The sequence below is a fragment of the Notechis scutatus genome, chromosome 2, assembly GCF_049901735.1.
Source record: "Notechis scutatus isolate UNSWTSFEM ecotype Mainland chromosome 2, rNotScu1.2, whole genome shotgun sequence".
Classification (NCBI taxonomy): domain Eukaryota; kingdom Metazoa; phylum Chordata; class Lepidosauria; order Squamata; family Elapidae; genus Notechis; species Notechis scutatus.
The window spans coordinates 139489866-139513152 of NC_142010.1; the positions used below are offsets into that span (position 1 = coordinate 139489866).

A 23287-nucleotide genomic window follows, 5' to 3' on the forward strand; every position below is an offset into this window, starting at 1 on the left:
TAAGTTTTCGGGTATTACATGTATGGTATTCAGCTTTGTTCGGGTATTTTCCCACGTCATTATAGTTGTGCTTTTAAAGTTGTAGCAACGTTCGGCAGAATCTCATGGCAGAATCTCATGGATGATGGCAGATGAGATTCTGCTGAAATGTTGCTACAACTTTAAAAGCACAACTATAATGACGTGGGAAAATACCTGAACAAAGCTGAATACCATATATATATGAAACGAAAACTTGAGAATATATATATATATATATATATATATATATATATATATATATATATATATATATATATATATATATATATATATATAAACCTAGAACTATGCCACCTCCAGTTCGATCCAAGTATAGTATATAAAATCATACATTGCAATGTCCTACCTGTCAATGAATACTTCAGCTTCAACCACAACAATACAAGAGCACACAATAGATACCAACTCAAGGTAAACCGCACCAAACCTGATTGCAGGAAATACGACTTCAGCAACAGAGTGGTCAATGTCTAGAATACTCTACCTGACTCTGTGGTTTCTTCCCCAAACCCCAAAAACTTTAACCTTAGACTGTCTACTATTGACCTCACCCCTTTCCTAAGGGGTCTGTAGGGGGCGTGCATAAGCGCACCAGCGTGCTTACCATCCCTATCCTGTTGTTTATTTATTTATTTTTCTTATATGTATCCATTTCATGTATTCATAACCATGTTTATACTTATACCTGTTATCTTATAATCGCTTGACAAAATAAATAAATAAATAAAATAAAAATACTGCATTCTAAGCACTGTGCCACCAGAAATGGGACAAGAGCCAGTTTGGTCTAGTGGTGAAGGTATCTGGCTGGCAAACAGGAGAAGGTGAATTCTAATCCCACCTTTGGCACGGAAGCTGGCTGGGTTACTTTCACTCTCTCTGAACCCAAACTCACTTCATATGGCTATTGTTGTGGGAAAAAGAGGAAGAGGTGGTAGTGGTGATGGTGGTGATGGAGGAGGAGGAGGAAGAAGTTTTTAGACATGTTTTTCACCTTGAGTTATTCATAAAAGTAATAAAATCGGGATAAAAAAACCTAATAAAATAATAAAATAAAAGTTTGAGTCTCACTTGGAATTAACCTGAAACCTCCAATTTTCACATGTTTCATGTTTCCTTCTGCCTGCCTCCTGCCTCCTGCCCCCACCACAACCACACACAAAAAAAACCCCTTATATCTGTAATGGTCAGTGTTTGCAGTTCAGAACCTTCCTCTAGTAGCCTGTGCGGTCTGAGTCACATGCCATGTCCTGTTCTGATTAACACTCTATTTCTGAGTTATTCAGTGTAAAAGTTAATGCCTTGTAAATAGCTCTGATTATTATGCATTGTTTATGCAGTACCACCATATCCACAAGACGCTTTATAGAATTTTATAACCCCTCCACCCCAAAATAAAAATGAAAGCAACCCAACAGTAAGAATGCTGCAGCTTGTCTCTGGCAGAAAAATCTGGGATGCCACTAAAAAGTGAGAGAGAGAGAAAAAAAAACCCACCCCAATCACTTAATTTGTTCTTTTACTTTACAGTATGGACTCTGCAGCCAGGAATTGCTACATCAATCATTAGATTCTAAAGCATTACTTGATTCATGTGCAAAGGCAGAAGGATAAGGCAGACCATCTTTCAGTATTTTCCAAATCTCGGAAAACAGGGAATAAAATAGGAAATTGTTATTTTCCTTAAATAACCATGTATGATAGTTTCATTTTTAAAAAATTACATTTCAGGCATCTTAAAGAGACACCCCTGCAGATTGTTTATTAATATACACAAACATAATTAATTGATTATGTAATCCAACAACTATTGAAAAGCAGTTGATTGAATGTCTTCCATTTGGCAGTCTTGCTGTTTAGAATCAGGCTGAGATTTTTCTCAATGCCTTATATACAATGAATGCAAAGGAGAGGTTGCAATTGACTGACTTAAATGCTTATAATCTGCATCATCTTTGTGGGTCGAGGAATTGGCTTTTTATTCTAGTAGAGCTGCGACATATTCTCTGGCACCTTAAACCTGATATATATATATATAATCAATCTGATATCTATCTATCTATCTATCATCTATATTTATATCTTATCTATCTATATCTATATCTATATCTATCTATCTATCTATCTATCTATCTATCTATCTATCTATCTATCTATCTATCTATCTATATCTATGTATTCATCCATCCATCCATCTATCTATCTATCAATCTCTCTCTCTTCTATCTATCTATCTATCCCACAAAACTATCTATCTATCCTACAAAACTATCTATCTATCTATCTATCTATCTATCAATCTATCTATCTATCTATCTATCAATCTATCTATCTATCTATATATATCTATCTATATCTATATCTATATCATCTCTCTCTCTCTCTCTCTCTCTCTCTCAGCTCTATATAGCATCCCTCTCAGCTGAGGATGTTTAAGGGCAGCTAATGTTTGGAAGTGTGGAGGGTGGGGGAGGCAGGGGGAATTCTGCATGCAAGCAACAGCCACAAAGATGGTCTTGTGGCCGAGTGGCTTTCTGTGCATAGCAAGGCACATTGCAGAGAGAGAAGGAGGGGGAGGAGGTCCCACCTCTCCCCCTCCTTTGCTTCAGCCTAATTAGCCAAGAAAAGGAGGCAAAGCAAGGATTCTGCAGGGACCAGCTGTCCAGCTTCATGGTGGATGGAGGCAAAGAAAATTATTATCTCTTACCCAACTAATCAATCAGACTAGACTAGAGCTGGTAGGGACCTTGGAGGTCCAACCTCCTGCTCAAGCAGAAGATACCCGCATTACGTATCTGATATTAACACAGCTGAGAAAGTCCAGAAATATTTCACAAGAAGAGTTCTCCACTCCTCTACTCGTTGCAGAATACCTTATGCCACCAGACTCGAAATTCTAGACCTAGAAAAGCTAGAATTACGCTGCCTTCGGTCCGATCTAAGTATAGTGTACAAAATCATACATTGCAATGTCCAACCTGTCAATGAATACTTCAGCTTCAACCATAACAACACAAGAGCAAACAATAGATAACAACCTCAAAGTAAACCGCACCAAACTTGATTGCAGGAAATACGACTTCAGCAACAGAGTGGTCAATGTCTGGAATACTCTACCTGACTCTGTGGTTTCTTCCCCAAACCCCAAAAACTTTAACCTTAGACTTTCTACTATTGAACTCACCCCTTTCCTAAGAGGTCTCTAGGGGGCGTGCATAAGCGCACCAACGCGCTTACCGTCCCTGTCCTATTGTTGTTGTTTTTTCTTATATGTATCCATGTATTCATAACTATGTTTATGTTTATACTTATTATCTTGTAAGCAATTGACAAATCAAATAAAAATAAATAAATAAATAAAATAAAGATCGTGTACCATTTCAAACAAATGGCAGTCAGTCTTTTCTTTAAAACCTCCAGTGATGAAGCACTCACAATTTCTGAAGGCAAGCCCTTTGTTTTTGGAAGGTGGACAAATTAAGGACACCCAGGCTAGTTCTCCAGTTCTCAGCCTAATCCTACTACACTGGGATGTTACAATGTCCTTGAAGGAAACAGGATATATAAATACACATTTTAACAAAGAAACTGTAGCAAAGCTTTAATATAGAAGTAAGAGCAACAGGGAGGAGGAAGTGCTGGAGAAATAATAGAAGATATATAATGTTGAAGTATGAAACTTGGGTTTGAATATGGCCAGCAATGAAGAGCTATTACGAATATTAATACAAGTAAGAAAGAGGTATTCTGTGATTATTCAGGAGGCATTTTCTACCTTCTAGAGCAGTGATGGCTAACCTTTTCCATGTTGCGTGCCAAAAGGGCGCTTGCATGAGCTCACATGCTTGCACCCATGATGCAATGCATGTGCAACTCCCCCTGCCCCTCCCTGTGCATGTGACCCCCGTGTGCACCTCTGTGCATGCACGCATGATCCCCCCGCATGCCGCGTGCCTCTGTGCATGCACAAACATCTCCCACACTCGCGTCTCCCCCCCCATGCATCAGCTGGTGGGGGGCACGCACTCATGCGCAATGGGGCTCTTCCGGGCGACCTCTCGCATGCCAGCAGAAGTGGCTCTGCACACCACTTCCAGCATGTGTGCCATAGGTTCACCATCACGATTCTAGAGCTCACTGCCAATATTAAAATTATATTCTTGCACCAAGTTCTGGTAAGACTATTTTGGATATAATGACTGGATTAGTTCAAGCGAAGTACATACGCATGCCCATAAATGAGGCATATGTGTCCAATTTCAGAAATCCTAAATATAGGAGTACATTGCTAAAAAAACCCACGGTTCTTACTTTCTCTCAAGAAAACCACCCACGATTCTCACATTCCTTTGCTACCCCTCTGTCCAGCTTCAGCTTAACTGCAAGCAAACATTTCTTTCTTCTTTGGAGTTTTGTGCTCTTTAGCCACCATCTATTTGGATGCCCTGGGAGGTCAGGAAGTGTGGCAACATGAAATACACACTGGAAATCGATTCATGAAAATGGTATCAGAAAGCATGGCTCATGTCAAACTCAAACATTAATTTAAAAATTGCTGAGCTCAATTTTAAAAAAGGAGTGCCATACAAGACTGCGTTATCTCTTTGTCTCACATATTACTTCCAGTCAACAGTGACAGAGAGATCCTTAGCTTTGATCCCTGTTGTGTACCTAGAAAAAACTGAGTCCATGGTGTACAGGTGTCAACTCATAAAACATTCCTATGCCTGTTTTAGTAGTTGCCATTAAAAAATAAAAAAAGGGGGGAGGAAGGAAGTCTGGAAGAATAGTTGAAAGCGAAAATACATTCCAACTCTTATCTTTAAAAGATTGTAACTAAAATACCAGAGTTTTTGCCCGTGAATATATTTAATTGGAGAACGTGAATGATGACATCCAGCCTGTGAATGTGCTCAACTGGAGAATTTGATTTATGAGACCCCCAGTAGGGAGGGGAGAAACAGGGTCATAGGTGACTGTAGATTATGTATGCCAGAGTTGGCTTCATACAGAGCAGTACCAGTATGTCATCTCTAATGAATCCTTTGCAGATTTTTGAAGTTTGGCTCGAGAATCATGATTTAATTAGAGTGATTGTTGGAATCCTGACAACAGGTAGACCTTGACTTACAACAGTTCATTTAGTGACCATTTGAAGTTACAATGGCACTGGAAAAAAAAGTGACTTAGGACCGCTTACAACCGTCACAGCCATCCCTGTGGTCACGTGATCAAAATTCAGACATTTGGCAACTGGTTCATATTTATGATAGTTGCCGTGTCCCCGTGATCCCCTTTTGCAACCTCCTGACAAGCAAAGTCCACGGGGAAGCCAGATTCACTTAACAACCATGTCACTAACTTATCAGCGACAGGGATTCACTTAACAACTGTGGCAAGAAAGGTCGTAAAATGGGGCAAAACTCACTAAACAGATGTCACTAACAGAAATGTCAGGCTCAATGGTGGTCATAAGTCAAGGACTACCTGTAGCTCTGTAATATTGCTAAAACATTTTGTGTGTGTGTGTTATTTGTAATAGAAATCTCATCTCCCACAAAGTCACAGATCTTTCTACAGTACTTACCTACAAGTAGGTCCCAGTTGGCCAAATGTTTGCCAACGTTGATTAAGCATTCTACCCATTATCCTGCATCTGGTTGATTGGAACAGGAAGCCTTCCTATAAAAAGCTCTTGGATTGTTCCTTTATCAATTTCTATTTCATGAGCAGAATAGGGTAGAGAAGGATCCTGCCCATTTTTCTCTTACCATCCAACAAGATACAGGTAATTCAGCACTTTCCCATAATGAAAAAAAAAATGAAAGGAATTTAGTCATTGACACCACCATCCGGTATGGAAACAGAATTGGAAGCAGAGGTGGTATTCAGTAGGTTCTGACCAGTTCTGGAGAACCGATAGTGGAAATTTTGAGTAGTTCAAAGAACCGGCAAATCCCACCTCTGACTGGCCCCGCCCCCATCTATTCTCTGCCTCCCGAGTCCCAGCTGATTGGCTGAGTTTTCTTTGGTTGCCCTGCACAGGAAAACAGAGCTGGAAAGCAGGTTAATGGGGTGGGGACTGGGGAGGGAATGGGATTTGGCTGCCACACCCACCATGCCACACCCACCAAGCCACACCCACAGAACCGGTAGTAAAAAAATTTGAATCCCACCACTGATTGGAAGCTCTCAATTAGAATTGCACGATTAAAACAAAAAAAAAAGGTTATAAACGAACTTAAAACTCATTCTGAATAGGAATGCTTATCTACATGAAGAAGTATTATGCGGGTACACAATGTAAGTATCAGAAAGTTTAGGGACACCCCAAACTTTGCAGAATAGATATTTCTTAGAAAAAGAGAGAAGCTTCCCTCAAGAACCCAGGAAGGGCTGAACAGATTTAGATTCCAAGAACGTTAATAGTGTGTGGACAAAAACTAGAAAGCCAAGGGATGAAGAAATAATTCAATAGAATATTATTGCTTTATGTCCAAATGATTTATTTCTTGTAACTAGAAGAACAAGAGGAAGAGATCACACAACTTAGTGGGCCTGAAAAGAAAAGAAAAAACTTGGACTTGAAAGAGTCATAAAAGACCCCAAATGAATAATCCAAACGGAGAAAATATGAGAGATGGCCACAAACAAACAAATAACAGCAAAAGTTTGGAACAATTTGATAGCGTCCTGTGATTATTATTTTTCAAAAAGTGAATTCAGTATCTCCAGATGTTAATAATGAGGCAGTCAGGATTAGCCCCTTTTAAAGAGAAGCAAAATTCTTGTGAGAGCTGTGCTTCTTTAGGTGGGTAATGAGTATAATACATTTAATCAAAATATTAATATTTAATACTGTGTTTGAATAGACTGGATTATAGCATATTATGGTTGGTCACACCATCAGCCAGGTTTTAAGACTATGGACATTTTTGTCCACTTATTAGACAAAAGGATCTGGGATAGGCAGGTGTTGGTGTTTAAGAATATTAAAGTTATTGTTCCAGAAAATAAACATTATTTATTTATTTATTTATTTTTTGTTATTATTATTATTATTATTATTATTATTATTATTATTATTATTGTTATTATTGTTGTTATTGTTGTTATTGTTGTTATTGTTGTTATTGTTGTTATTGTTATTATTGTTATTATTTATTATTATTATTGTTATTATTGTTATTATTATTATTATTATTATTCACACAGTCAGCCAGATGTTCAGACTGGGTTTGGCATTTTTGTCTACCTTTCGAATCCTTACCAAGGACCTGGGATAGGCAAATATGGGTGTTTGATAGTGTTACAGATATTGTCGCAGGATGGAAGCTGTTCCAAGTAAATCCGCCTTCTGCAATTGACTGATGGCAAATTTGTCAATGCCTATGGTGTTCAAGTGGTGCTCTGGTTATTTTGGGACTGCACCCAAGACGCCTGTTACTATTGGTACTACCCTTGCTTGCCTTTGCCATAGTCATTCTATTTCTATTTGTAGGTCTTTGCATTTTGTTATCTTCTCCAGTTCTTTCTCTTCTATTCTGCTGTCTCCAGGCACTGCCACATCCACTATCCAGACTTTGTGATTATTGTGGCTGTTGTGGTTGTTGTTGGTGGTGGTCACAAAAGTGAGCCAGATGTTTACACTGGATTTTGCAATTTTTATCCTGCTATCAAGTCCTTGCCAAGGACTTGGGATAGGCTGTTAATACCATTGTTTACAGTTGAGCTGCTTCTATCAAAGAAACAAGACTTCCAGATGAGTTCTACAAATACCTTTGATGCAATTGCATGTGTGTGCATGACTTCAAGTCATTCTTGACTCCAGATGACTTCCAGGATATTTATTTGGCAAGGTTTTTTGGAAATGGCTTATCATTGCTTCCTTCCTAATGCTGGGGAAAAGTGCCTGGGCCAAAGTCACCTGTCCAAGAGTGAACTAGAAGTCATGACCTCTCAGCTTCTCGTTGATGCCTTAACCATTATGCCAAACTGGCTTTTGTTGGTCTATAAGGTATCATTCTATAATATATAATGTTCTAAATGAGTATGATAAATATAGAAAAAAGAATTAGTCCAGATGTAACACATCCTTTATTTTTGTGAAGGAGAATATGCAAAGATGTTTGATCAGTGGAGGGATAATAATTAGTGCGGACTGCAAGACATAATTATTAATGAACAAGGACAAAAAGATGCTCCATTCACAATTGCCAAAATCATCTCATTGGTTTCAATATCTACAAATAAGCAATATAGCCCAAAGGAATGACAAATTTAAACTTAATATGACTGATTTAAGAAAAATGATCACATAAAATACATGTCACTTATTGGGCCTTATTTATAAAGTCCTGGTGAATTATGATTCAGAAATTCAACAGGTGAAAAACTCCATGATTAAATAAATGCAATATTTAAATATGAAAATCTGTGTGTAACAATGGAAATATTGATGGCAAAAAAATACAGATTTGCAGAGGATTATTTTACCAACAGTATATTCTTCAATATTTATTGCCAAAGTAGGCAATTTATTCTTTAAAAAATGTTGGAAACTAAATAATAAGATTTTTCGTATTTCATACCTGGTGGTAATGTTGTAAAACCTAACAACTCTGGAAAATAAAATTATTTTCTAGATAATAAGGGTTCTCTCTGCTTCTCATTGGAAAACAATTCATTTCATGGATGAATAGCAAGTTAAGCTGTGAGCCTATACAATCTGATGTCAAACTAACTTCATATTTAAAAATTCTGATACAAAACTTAAGTCAATGTGGAAACTCTTTTAAATTATTATTATTATAATTTTAGAAACAGGCTTGTACAATATCCAACATTTAAGACTGCTTAACATAAGATTATAATATTCCATTTTAAAGTATTTGTTCAGTTTGACAGATTTATTAAATCAGACAAAAATATTGCAATTGCTTTACCTCATCTTTTAATTTGAATTGCACTGATTATTGCTGTTAATTACTGAATAATAGTAGAATTTTAGTACTGACTTATTTTGAAATTGTGAAAAAACACAAGTAAAATAAATTGATATAAAATGTTTCAAATACAGATTCCTATCAATGCCGTTTTGAAACCTTTTAATCTAATTTTGCAATGCTTTTACATCTTTCTTTGATCTCCTTTTTCCTTCTTTATTCCTTTCTTGTGTTTTTCTTTAATAATACATTTATAGTTAATAAATTAATACATTTGTTGGGCGAAAAAAGAAAATGGTTTCAGGAGGTAACTAAACTTAGCACAAAATATCCAACAAGAAGCTTCTCGTTATCTTCTAATGTACCTATTTTCTTCTGAATATTTCAGGGTGCAATTCTGTTTAACAAACTAATCTCATCTCTGGACTTAATTCAGAAGAATTAGGCTGACTTTATTGTCTCTACTTTCAACATATGTTAATGGGATAAAATGTAGATTTTTCTAGATTTTTTAAAATAATTATTCCTGATGTTCTGCTCTGTGCCAAGCAGGGATATAACTTGACACCCTTGGGGTATGTTGGATTGTGATTCTCCAAAATCCAAGTTTACATGTCAAAGCAGAAAAGCTCTTCTAGAGAAGAATTTATTGGTTCAGGATAATCTGCCACAATTCCTATCACATCGGTCACCGACCAATGCAGCCTACCTGGCCAATGCAGGAAATATCAGAAAACTTGTGTTTTTTCACAAAGTGTGTAAAGCATAAAACTACATCAACTATATCTGCACATTTACACTTACAATTACTTTTAGAATCAAGCCCGTAGTAACTGATTTCAAACTTCAACACAAAAAAACCAACAAACCAACAAAACACAAAACGATGGATGAAATATCCTGAATGCTAAACAAGATGTAGGGAGACACTCTAACCTTATGGATCTTTTCCAAATTGCTTTCAGAGTTTGTGATATACTGTCCAGGTAGGGCAGGTGGTACCACCATCATGATTCCATAGGTTGACTGTTCGATAGCCACTAAACAAAAGTCATCCGATTATGGAAGTATATAATTGCAATGAAATAAATCTATACAGAACTCGGCCTCAGTTTAACCATCTGCAACATGGGGACATTTCCACATTAGAGCCAGCCAGAGCTATTCCAAGGACTACACATTTGAGAAATCACAATTTAATCTTGCTTGGTGTTGCTGTAATTATACATGGAATCTATTGTTTAAGCTGACCGTGCACACACACATTTCTGTAAAAAAAATCAGAGGCACAATACCTGGTGCTTGTAACAGTGGTGGGGTTCAAATATTTTTACTACCAGTTCTGTGGGCGTGGCTTGGTGGGCATGGCAGGGGAAGGATACTGTAAACTCTCCAGTCAGAGGTGGAATTTGCCAATTCTCTGAACTACTCAAAATTTCCTCTACCGGTTCTCCAGAACTGGTCAGAACCTGCTGAATACCACCTCTGGCTTGTAATACTGATAGCTTGGCCACTGAATTCCCCCCCGTCCCCAGCTAATCAACAACCAGTGCTGTTTCCGTTATCCTCTACCTGCAATTCTCTGTTAGTACATCTTGCCTGAATGTCCTAAAGGTGCTTTTTCAAAAGTTTTCCTAGGAAAAACAAAGTCCAGTTGCCTTTTGATTTGAAAAATCACCTTTGGGACAACCATGACATGGATGACTGAAAATCTCCACAGACCTCTTGCTTGAATGATGTCAGCAAACTCAAGTGCATTTGAATTGAGTTCATTCTGATGTTAGAAGCAACTTAACCAATCTGTAGTGAATTCTTTCTCCTCATTTACCCACTGATTCAATTAGCTCTGGTGCATCCAAACTGTAAAGACAAACTGGTACGCGGGTCAAGGCCAAGTTTCTGTCATGAAAACCGCTGGTGTTATGCGTCTGATCCAAAACTGAGGAATTATTTGGACATGGTTTTCTGTCTCCAGTGACGGAGAACCAAAGAGCCTTTCTTCCACAAAGCAAGCCAGAATGACTAATTATAATTGACCTTCAGCCTCATACAACACCTTCCCTCCCCATACACACACTTCCTTATTCCACTTGACATGGCTAAAAAATCTGTGAGAAAATGCTTCATTCACAAGCTGAGATCAAAGGTCACGGCAGAAATAAGTAACCGTTGCTCATATGAGAACTTACAATATGTCTGCAAGGAGCTACCATCCATGCTTATCATATGCTTCAGGCCATGCTCAGGCACACGCTTCCATCAAGACTAAGCCATTATTCTCACGGCCAGGTTTGAACAGACGTGCCTATAGACATGCTGATGCTTTTAATTAACCCGGAAGGGATTGTTGCCCAGGCAATGAAAGCAAGAAGCCAGAATGTTTACCTTCCATCCCTGGTTCAAGGGGGAAATGTTGTTTCAGAGTGTATATACTACGCTTTAAAAATTGTCCATCAATCCCAATGCCAGGTCATTTCTTATCACAAGAGAATTTTCCCAGTTTTCTCAGAGGGTGAAGAACGACAACAGTTTTATGTTTCACAGCAGCTTTATGAAGTTATCTTTTGGGAAAGCTGAGAAGGCTTAAACCTTGCATGGTAAAGGCTGTGCTGCAGCTATGTGTGAAGTGAGACATAATAATGAGACAATCAGGAACTCTGAATTGTCTTTCCAAAACTAATAGCAATAGCACTTAGACTTATATACCGCTTTACAGAGCTTTACAGCCCTCTCTAAGCAGTTTACAGAGTCATCCTATTGCCCCCAACAATCTGGGTCCTCATTTACTTGGAATGATGGGAGGCTGAGTCAACCTTGAGCCTGGTGAGATTCGAACTGCCAAATTGCAGGCAGCCAGCAGAAGTAGCCTGCAGTACTGCATTCTAACCACTGCGCCACCATGGCTCACTATCACGAAGTAAAGTGACTGACAACTAAAGCCCAGTTAGGTGAGGGTTATGCTTTTCAGATATTTTGACTGATTCAAACAAGCCACGATGTGGAACAACAGTATGTGAAGGCAAACAAGAGGACTACACTGCAACTTCTTGTTACTTTTATTTACCAAAGTAAGATTTTTTAGGAGAAGAAGCACTTATATCAGGTCAAATCTGCGGCATCAGATAAGGGAAGGAGGCTTACTGTACTGTCAAAGAAATCTCAAATGGGGTGAAATATTCTGGCAGGAGATTTGGATGGAGGGGTCAATAAAAGTCCTATAATAATAATAGAATGTCAGACTGTGGTTGGAGAGATCTGGGTTTGAATCCCGCCTCAGACCCTGAAACTTCTTAACTCCAATTCTTCCATTTTGGCCTGGTTACTATCTCTCAGACAGCTACTCTGCAACCTTGCTGTGGTGCATTTCCCATGAAGTTGTATGAAGCTTGCATAAGGGGTCTTCCTGGCTACTTAGTTCCTTGGTAGTGAGTGGGGGAGAATGCTGGATTTTTTAACCTTTCTGTGGCTGGCCTCAATTCAATAAAATTTCCACTGGCAATGATATGGGACTGTTCTAACCTCCCAGTTTATTAAAAGCATTAATAATATTCAAGAGAGAGGGCATGAATATTTACTCTTTTCTAACTCTTTTCATGGACATCCAGGACCTAAACTGAGGCAGCCCGTAGAAACTGAATTCTATGTCACCTTCCTTAATGTGGAATACTATATATACATGTACATACTCCCCACACCCACATGCACACACATACAGACGTAGACTTTGATTTACAACACTTCATTTAGTGATTATGGACGTGGTGGCTCAGGGGCTAAGATGCTGAGCTTGTCGATCAGAAAGGTTGGTGGTTGGAATCCCTAGCACCTCTTAACGGAGTGAGCTTCCGTTACTTGTCCCAGCTTCTGCCAACCTAGCAGTTCGAAAACATGTAAAAAATGCACGTAGAAAAATAGGGACCGCCTTTGGAGGGAAGGTAAACAGTGTTCTGTGCGCCTTTGGTGTTTAGTCATGCCAGCCACATGACCACGGAGACGTCTTCGGACAGGGCTGGCTTTTCGGCTTTGTAACGGAGATAAGCACCGCCCCCTAGAGCCGGGAACGACTAGCACGTATGTGTGAGGGGAACCTTTACCTCTACCTTATTTAGTGATTGCTCAAAGTTATAGAAGGGCACTGAAAAAAGTGATTTACAATTGCTCCACGCCCTTGTGATGTCATAGCTTCCCAACAGTTAATGATCAAAATTCAGGCACTTGGCAAGCAGCAAGTCAATTCACAAATGCAGTGATTGGCTTAGCAACCATTTATAAACCTGGGCCTGACTCAGTTTGCAACTGCCTTGCTTATCAATGGAAATTCTGATCCCAATTGTGATTGTAAATTGGGGACTATCCATACCAATACATACATATCCACATATACAGATAATTCTCGACTTATAACCGTTCATTTAGTAACCATTCGAAGTTAAAACCGCATTGAAAAAAGTGGCCCAGGGGTGGGATTCTACCAGGTCTGTCCGATTCTATAGAACCCCTTGTTAACTTTCTAAGCAGTTCAGAGAACCGGTAGTTAGAAGAAATCTCCTTTTTTCCCCACCCTTATTACATTCTTGCCAGTACACCTAGACTTCCTGTCTCGTGAGCTTCTGGGGCTTGACTTTCTTAAAGGGGAAGGGTTGTTTTAAGATTTTTACACTGCTGTTGGGAGGAAATACTTCCCTGGATAATCAGCACTTTGAAGAAACATAATTGAATAATGAAGCAAAGCTTTCAGTGACAGGGAACCAAGATGAGTGACATGTGTGTTTACATACTCTTTCTGAGTTTTGGTCTAAAACTAGTTTTGGTGAAGGTTAATTCTGTGCTTGGTGACATTTAATCCTGTGTTTATTGATGGGATAATTTTCCCTATTCAGCTTCAACAAGCAACTGCTATTGTTGTGATTTAATTATTTGTATTGTGTTTGAATTATTTCCTGCCTCATGGTTTCTTTTTCTATCCGGGCAGGGGGTCTTCCTCACTGCTTTAGTACAATCTGCCACTGTCCTTTTGGGATATACTTCCAAGAGGCAGGATACAAGCTTGGCACTGATTTTTTTACTGCCTTTCAGGGGGACATGTGACCTTTCCTTAAATCTGGATGATTTCCTTAGGATGTCTTGTGAGGTGAGTGAGACCAGCTTTAAGTGGTGCAAATGGATCTAAGGATTGCTTTTCCTGGGTGTGCTTTCTGGAGAGCTTAAATGACCTCTCTGTTAAAGGGTTTCACTTTATGAGCAAGAGTTGGCTGCTTGATAGTTATCACTGCATTTTAACTATTTTAATTCCTCAAGATGCTCTGGCACCCTGCCTGATTTGTAACTCTGGCTTGCAGGTATTTTTAATCTAATGATTGGTATTTAGGGCAGCTTTTTGCAAGCAAAGAAGCTTTTTGTATTTTTGTACAGGTAATCCTTGACTTACAACAGTTCATTTAGTGACCATTCAAAGTTACAATGGCACTGAAAAAAGTGACTTATGACCCTTTGTCACACTTATGATCGTTGCAGCATCCCCACTGTCATGAGAGGCCAGGCAAGGAGAAGCGCTCCTTGACACGAGGGACATCAAGTTGGCCACGCCCACCCAGTCACATGACCACCAAGCCACACCCACCAACTAAGCCATGCCCACAGAAAAGGTTGTTAAAGAAACTGAATCCCACCCCTGAAGTAACCTATGACCGTTTTTCACACTTATGACCATTGCAGCCTCCCCGTGGTCATGTGATGAAAATTCAGAACAATTGGCAACTCATATTTGTGACCGCTGCAGTGTCCCAGGGTCACCTAACCCCCTTTTCGACCTCCTGACAAGCAAAGTTAAGGGGGAAGCTAGATTCACTTAACAACCGGGTACAGTACCTAATTTAACAACTGCGGTGATCCACTTAACAATTATGGCAAGAAAGGTCATAAAATGGGGCAAAACTCACTTAACCAATGTCTTATTTAACAACAGAAAGTTTGGGCTCAGTTGTGGTTATAAACTGAGGACTACCTGTATACTCATGACATACACGTAGGCTTATGCATGGCACTTAGATATGGGGTGCCCAATTTTAGTACAGCGCAAGATTAAAATAGAATCACAGCTCCCAAGATTCCTTAATTTGGGATGATGACATTGATGATGATTAATTATAGCTGACTGCCCCCCCTCCAAAAGACTCTTGATAGATGCCATGGCAGTTAAAACCTGTTTTTAAAAAAAAAAAAAAAAAAGCTTGCAATCATATTAAATATCTCCATTTTGGGAGGGAAAAAAATCTTAAAATCCCCCCTAGCACTCATCAGAGAGCTAATTTGGTGTAGTGGTTAAGGCCCCAAGCCTGATTTCTGGTCCTGCCTTAGTCCCTTCCGTCCCAAAGCCAACTGGATGACCTTGAGCCGTTCACTTTCACTCAGCCCTAGGAAAGCAAGCAATGGCAAGCCACATTTGAAAAACCTTGCCAAGAAAACTGCAGGGACCTGCCCAGGCCGTTTCCAGGACACACATAAACTCAAAGGAACAAAAAAAAAAAAAGCAAAAAGGGCCCTTGTTAACTGATCCAGGAGATAAGGCATCTCCTAATGCAAAAGAGGTCAAGCTGTAGCATCAATGTTCCCAGTCTGAAGGATGTTGCTGAAACAATTATAGGGGATACAATGGAGCCAAACTACACCCGCAATAGTATGAGGTAGGAACAAGACGGTACGTAGATACGAATTGTAGCGCTTCGGCCTGTAGCTTGGGAAATAATTTTCTGAATGCTCTGTAGATATATTTTAAAAATATCTCTCCAGAGAAAAGAAGCCCAACAAGAAATGATCTGGGAAGGATCTATCTCTGATTCTAATTTCTTAAATTTGAACTTAGGATAAAACATTAAGCGCTGTGTCTCCTCTAGTCTGAAGTGGTATAGGTGATTCCTAATCCTACCTTTCCTGTTGCCTCAGAGCAGAGCGTGGTTAGATACTAAGAGATGACAACTATCAGTTTAGCTATGGGGGCCTATTAAACAGAAGCTTAGGAGGTCTAATTGTGCTGGCCTAGGCCGTTTGGTGCCTCCAGCTACTTCCAACCATGCTTCCCATAATCTATCTGCATAGACAAGGGGCCCGCAAATTTGACAACAGTAAGACTTATGGACTTCAACTCCCAGAATTCCCCAGCCAGCCATGCTGGCTGGGGAATTCTGGAAGTTGAAGTCCCCAAATCTTAAAATTGCCAAGTTTGGAGATCTCTGGCCTAGACTATGACTTATGGGAGTTGTACTCTAACCACCATGTACTCAGCTTTTACTATGTCTATGGATAGCAGTTCTCACAGAAGTATCTTTCCCATTCTTTCCCCCCATGGAGAGACCATGGACCTTTCCATTTGAAAGGGGGAGGGGTTTCCACTTGAGAGCTGTAGTCCATATGGTCTTCTGTGGTAGAAAGAGAGGACAGAAATAATGAAAAATGAAGGATGCCTCTGCAGAGTTTTTTTAAGACCTACCTCATAACATATTTATGTTTTTCACATCTTTTGGACAAGGAATAAGTTACAGAGATGGAAAGAGAATATTTCCAAAAGGTTCTTATAAAGATCAGAAACCTTTTATTTTTAAGAGGTGGAACAGTTTGCTCAGCAGCTACATCATCGCAGTAAGTAGGACATTCCTAGTTAGGAATGTATAGGATTGTAACCTAATGATTTGCTCATCTGTTTTCTTCTAGGGCTGGCAGTAATTTTGTTCAGGGCTTTTATGTAAAAGCAGAATTCCCTTTGCAGCTGCCTATCTGATTTTTTGTTTTTGTTTTTTGCTTTTAGTTGACTTGGATTGTGGTTAGTCCTCATGTAAAGGAAGTATTCTGTCACTAGGCACAGGCTCCCTCTAAAAACAGATTGTGACCAGATGGTAAATATCTCAGATATTTAACAATATGTATATGTACAGTGGTTCTCATCTAACAAAAGATTGTTCTGATCTGACACAGAGATGAGATAAAAAAAAAAAAACATTCCATCTGCTGGTCACCTGGTTACTTAGGAATCTGGCATGGATTTAATAATGCTCAAAAGTTTCTAGTAATGTCTTCATCTCCGTGTTGATGATTCTGACCGAAAATGACGAGAAAGTGATCTCTGCCTTCGTTCTGCCTTGGAAAGACAAATTTGTTCTTGTAGTAAATTGTATTTTCTAACCCAATGCATCAAAAGACATTAAATTAAGGGTTGTTTTTTTTTCCTGCTTCTGACCCAACCAATAACAAGTAGGGGTGGAAGGAGGGACAGTGCCTCCTTTAGTACCATGTTATAAAATGCAGATTGATTCTATGCCTGCTTTAAAGATGGATTTGCTTAAGGGTATTTCCCCCACATGTCCTCTGTGTATGTGTGTGGGAGGGGGGGGGAGGAAGGCAGTGCGAGGGAGGCAGAGCAAGTTCTATTAAGTAGTTTCCTAAAAACCAAGGGCTTCACTACTAATTACCAGAATTGTGTACTTCCTTCCAACTTTTCAGGAGCTGGACAGCTCATTTTCCTCCTCCTGCCCTTGTGTGTGTGTGTGTGTGTGTGTGTGTGTGTGTGTGTGTACATACATACATACATACACACACCTCAGGATAAACCCATGCTTAATTCTCCAAGTCACTTAATCGTGGGGCAAATTTGTTGGGGGAGACTGAAGGCCAAGTGACTTTCCCAAGGTTACAAAACAAATGTGTGGCAAATCCAGACTTTATGTTCATCCCGTCTCCCAGTGGCAGCCCTTAATCCATCACGCTTCATAAATCAGACTGGGAGAGCATCTCTCTCTGCTCCAGAAAAGGAAGGGGTTTAATAAGGAAAAGTGAACAAAGGTTTACAACCGAGAGTATTCCAATCAGGGAGCATAAATCTTGCTTCCTTGCTTCGCCAAGAGGCACTGCCTTTCCATATCCCTAACATTTATTCTTCTATGGGGCCGGTGGATGACAAAGACTGAGGCCATTCCCTTTAAATCAGTAAGAATGCATTTTTACATCCATTCGGTATGAAAGGATTCCCCTAAGCAGCATGATTTTAAAATATGACGAGAAGAGGACTTTGGCCCCCTCCCCTCCACCATTTTGTGGCCAAGTGGGGAATTCAATTGGTATCAGTGAATCTCATATAGAGTTACAAAACTCAGAATATGCTGTGGCATATTCTGTCTTTAAAATCTGCTTTCCAGGTACTGGGTCTGAACCATAATCACCAATCAAGAAGAGCTTGAGGGGAGGGTGTTACGGAGCAAACGCATGGCATCTTTCCTCGCTCTTAAGTAATCAAAATGAAATGCCCAGCGTCTTCTCTTTGGCACCAGATTTCCCTACCAGCAGCTGAAGCCTCCTGTTTTATGTGGAAGCCTCCTATTTTATGTGTAACAACTCTGAGCTAGCGGTTATTTCAAATTAAACAAGGGGGCCTCTAAGCATTCCTAGCATGTGGTGTTGGAGATCATAAACGCACCCCTCCTCCCCTGACCATCCAGCCTGTGCTTTGAGTCCCTTTTCCTCTCCCTCCCCTCCCTACTCTGAGCCCTGGGGATCTCTGTCCATCTGCCTCTCCCTCCTTCACTACCACATCCGTCCAGTTTCCTTTAAAAACAAAAACAAAAAACACATCCAGCCAGCCTCCTCCAGAAGGCCCAAGGCCGAGGAGGACCACTCTGCAGGCACAAACAAACAGCCAGGATGGGAGGCAGCCAGCCAGCTCTCTTGGCCTTGAAAACTGCATCCTTCTTCCCCCCCCAGCCGCTCTGTCTCTAAGCAAAGGGGAGGGGGAGGAGGAGGAGGAGGAGAAGTGGGGAGGGTGCCGAGGGAGAGAACCATTCCAAGGCAGCCCTAAGGCTGGCACAAGTCCATCAGGAGCCATCCATGGTTCCCGTTCTTCCATTTATAGTTCACCTATTTAAGCTGCAGCCCTGCAAGCTGGCAAGCGGTTGGCATCCTTCTCACCTCCCCCACCCCCGTTACCCCCCTCCCGTGCCCCATCTGTCAAATCACTTCTAAAGCAAAAGACCACCGCGGTGTTTTTCCTTGACCAAACTCTCACCTTGATCAGATGGGGATGAGGTGGGAGGGGGGGGGAGGGAACAAGCTGGAGCATCCTTTTGGGGAAACGGTAGAGGGATGACACCTCCCACCTAAGGTACCCTAAACATGAACTAGGATCGGGGCGGGGGGTTGGGGGAGGGGAAAAAAGCCTCTTTTGCCTTCTCCTCATCAGGACCGGACGTCTCTCCTTCGCCATCATCAACTCTCCATCCATCCTCCCGGCCCTCCCTTCCCCCCCACCCAACCGGTGACAGCTCCGGGCGGCCCTTTGGCTCCACACGCTCGGGCCCGCATCCCTTTCTCTCCTCCAGACCCCGACGTCTGCCCTTTTCTCCCCCTTTGGCGACGACGGACCCTCTCCGAGCCTTGCCTTGCCTTACCTTTCCGGGGCGCCTCGCTTTCTCCTTTGCAGCGGGCGGTCCAGCGGCTGCAGCGGCAACAAAAGCGCCTGCTCCTCCCCCGCTCCGTCAGCCCGGCAGGCCGGTCCCCATCTGGCTAATCACCGCGCTCTCCCCGGACACGAGCAGCAGCAGCAGCAGCAGCTGCCGCCGCCGCCACCACCACCACCGCCGCCGCTGGAACAAGGCGCATCCTCCCCGGCTGTGGCGCGGTGCGGCGCGGCGCACGCAAACAAGCAGAGCCCAGCCAGAGCGGATAGTAAGGGAGTAGATGCAGACGGAGGGGTGGGAAGGGAAATCTGGCTGTGCCAGTCCGGGATCGGCCGTATTTCCCCCGTCGACCCTGGGCAGTTCCAAAGGAGGGACAGGCTCGGTTCTGCAGTGAGCAGGCTTCTTGACGGTCTCCCCCTTGCGCGCGCCCCCCCCCTCCACTGGTGTCACTCTGGGGACAGACACGCCCTGAGCCTGGGGAACTTGGAACCGCTTCTCAAGCGAAGCGGAACGCCAACCCCTTAAAGGCGAAGCGCCCTTGCGTGCAAGCCGGAGACAGCCTGGTTCCCAAGGCGAGGGAGGGTGGGGGGACGGGGACACATTGTAAAATTCAACACGACTGGGTGAAAACACACACACACACACACACACACACACACACCTTTCTAAGATTTAGCTTCACCTACGGGTAGTCCTCGACTTACGATCACAATGGAGCCCACGATTTCTGTTGCTAAACGAGAGGTTGACGAAGTGAGTTTGGCCCTATTCTTTGGCCACCGTGGTTAAGTGAATCGCTGCAGTTGTTAAGTGAGCCCCACAGTTGTTAAATGAATCTGGCAATTACTACCAACCTGCCTTCAATCGAGGACCTGTATACTGCAGGAGTCAAAAAGAGGGCTGTGAAAATATTTACAGACACCTCACATCCTGGACATAAACTGTTTCAACTCCTTCCCTCAAAACGACGCTAATAGAGCACTGCACACTAGAACAACTAGACACAAGGACAGTGTTTTCCCCAAATGCCATCACTCTGCTAAACAAATAATTCCCTCAACACTGTTCAACTATTACAAAGTCTGCACTACTATTACTGTTAATCTTCTCATCACTCCTTATCACCCATCCCCTCCCACTTGTGACTGTATGACTGTAACTTTGTTGCTTGTATCCTTACAATTTATATTGACTGTTTCCTAGTATGATTTGATTGCTGGTTGTACCCTATGACTATTATTAAGTGTTGTACCTGATGATTCTTGACTCTTGACATGTATCTTTTCTTTTATGTAAACTGAGAGTATTTACACCAAGACAAATTCCTTGTGTGTCCAATCACACTTGGTCAATAAAGAATTCTATTCTATTCTATTCTATTCTATTCTATTCTATTCTATTCTATTCTATTCTATTCTATTCTATTCTATTCTATTCTATTTCTATTTCTATTTCTATTTCTATTCTACTCTACTCTGTTATCTATTCCATTCCATTCTATTATCTATTCCATTCCATTCCATTCTATTCTTCCCCATTGATTTTGCTTCTCAAAAGATTGCAAAAAGTGACCCCGGGACACTGCAAAGGTCATAAATATGAACCGGTTGCTAAGTGTCCAAATTCTGATCGTGTGACTAGGAGATGCTGCAATGGCTATAAGTGTGCAAAACGCTCATAAGTCACTTTTTTCCCCCCAGTGCCGTTGTAACTTCCAACAGTCATTAAATGAACTGTTGTATGTCGAGGACTACCAGTATTAGCATTCCCATCACCAAAAAAAAGATTGCCATTGCCAAAGATGCCTCCCAGGATAACCTCAAGGGTTGGGATTGAGTGGAAGAGGGACCAGGGAATGGATGGCGGTGGAGAATTAGTGGCCACTATTTCAGGGTTTTAAAATTGGCAACAGGAATGTCACCCGGCCATTAATCACCATTCAGCTGCCAAGGCTCCACCCTGCAAGAGGTTATGGGGTCGTTAAAAGATGATGATGATCAGGATTTTAAACAACAGGTGTCAGAAAGGCACTCTTTAGAAGAAAATAAAGATAAGGGAGTTGGATTATGGTCTACAGAGGTTTCTGGTTGTTCCATCCCAGAAGGAGCATTCTTACACGGGTGGAAGTATGAAAAACAACCAAGGCCTACACTTTCCTAAATACCATTGAACTCATCGGGGGTTACCTTTCTACAGAGATCTCTGTGATTGCAGAGCAAAATTATCAGGGTCTTAAAAGGACCTGTGTGTGGAAAAGTTAAAATGATTTGGGTCTTTCTAATAATATTCTGATTAGCGCAGATGGGACTATCTCCTTTCCTTTCGGAGAGGACACTGCTTGGCATGTCGGGCTGGGACTAACAATTCCTATGAATACTCAATTTACATGGCAAACCATCAGAATTCAGAGAATGGGAGTCTCAAGGCGTGTAAAAAGTCACCCATCCTCATGTGGAAGATGAGTGACTTGCAGCTGGAAGAATCTATTGGCAGTCATTACAAACAGGACCAGCTTGAGGGCATGTTATTCACAAAGTCTGCACCAGTTCGCAAGGAGCTCTGAGCTTCTGGTGATCCATCTCTCTCTCCCTCCCTCCCTCTCTCCATATCTCCTCCCTCTCCCTCTCCCTCCCTCTCCTCTCTCCCTCTCCCTCCCTCCCCCTCTTCTCTCTCTCCTCTCTATCCCTCCCTCCCTCCTTCTCTTCCTCTCCTCTCTCTCTCCCTCCCTCTCTCCATATCTCCTCCCTCTCCCTCTCCCTCTCCCTCCCTCTCCTCTTTCCCTCTCCCTCCCTCCCCCTCTCTCTCTCTCCTCTCTATCCCTCCCTCCCTTCCTTTCTCCCTTCCCTCTCTCTCCTTTCTATCTCTCACCCCCCTCCCTCTCTCCCCACCCTCTCCTCCCCTCCTCTCTCTCTCTCCCTCCCTCCCCTCCCTCTCATCTCTCCCTCCCTCTCCCTCTTCCCTTGCTCTCCTCTCTATTTCTCTCTCCTATCATCATCATCATCATTCTATCTATCTATCTATCTATCTATCTATCTATCTATCTATCTATCTATCTATCTATCTATCATCTATCTATCTATCTATCTATCTATCTATCTATCTATCTATCTATCATCTATCATCTATCACCTATCTGTTAACATCTCTCTCTGCTCCCTGTTGCAGATATGATGGTAGACATGAGAGATCAGCTATTCAAGCTATGTATATATTATTTTAAATACTGCAATCAGATGGGCTTATAGCCCCAGAATTTGAAAAGCAAAGCTTGGTAGAAAACTACGTAGTTGGATACAGCAAGGGACAGGATTGATCTCCGTCACCTGTTATTTCCAATGGAAATGCTGGCCATATGTAAAAGATAGATGAGCTTCTTCACATTTTGCTAATTAACAAATGGTTGGCACATGTTTCACTACAAAATTAGATATCTTAAATCATATGAATTCATTTGATGTTGCTAGCCAGATGCCCATAGCTAGTTATTAGCCACACCATATATCTTTAAGTATACAATCCAGGGAACAAGAAACAAAAGTCTGCTTCTTCACACCATACTTATGAACTTTGCACAAACATTTTGCAACAGTAATTGATTGAATTGTGTAGTCCAATCCATCAAAGTAATTACTATGTAAATTTCTTAAGGAAAAAAAAGACTCAGGTTATATCTGTCTGTCTGTCTGTCTGTCTGTCTATTTCTATCATCTGTCATCTCTATTTGTTTGTCTGTCTGTTGTTAAACTTTCAGTGGGAAAGTGTTCAAAGTTCCTAAGTGAACAACAGTTACCACTCATTGCACATGTTCAAAGTGTTCTCTGTTCATGTTTCTTTGCTTCATGGAGACATGGGGTTGAGAGG

The 23287-nt window shown here is 41.3% G+C and overlaps 1 protein-coding gene across 1 annotated transcript in view; it reads right to left on the minus strand.

Moving 5' to 3' along the window:
* Nucleotides 1-19829, minus strand: part of MAP3K12 (mitogen-activated protein kinase kinase kinase 12) — a 126633-nt gene extending 106804 nt beyond the window's left edge. The window contains exon 1 of the mRNA XM_087956381.1: nt 19418-19829. The gene's annotated coding sequence lies outside the window, so the exon portion shown is untranslated. The remainder of the gene's footprint in view (nt 1-19417) is intronic.
* Nucleotides 19830-23287: the final 3458 nt, after the last annotated feature.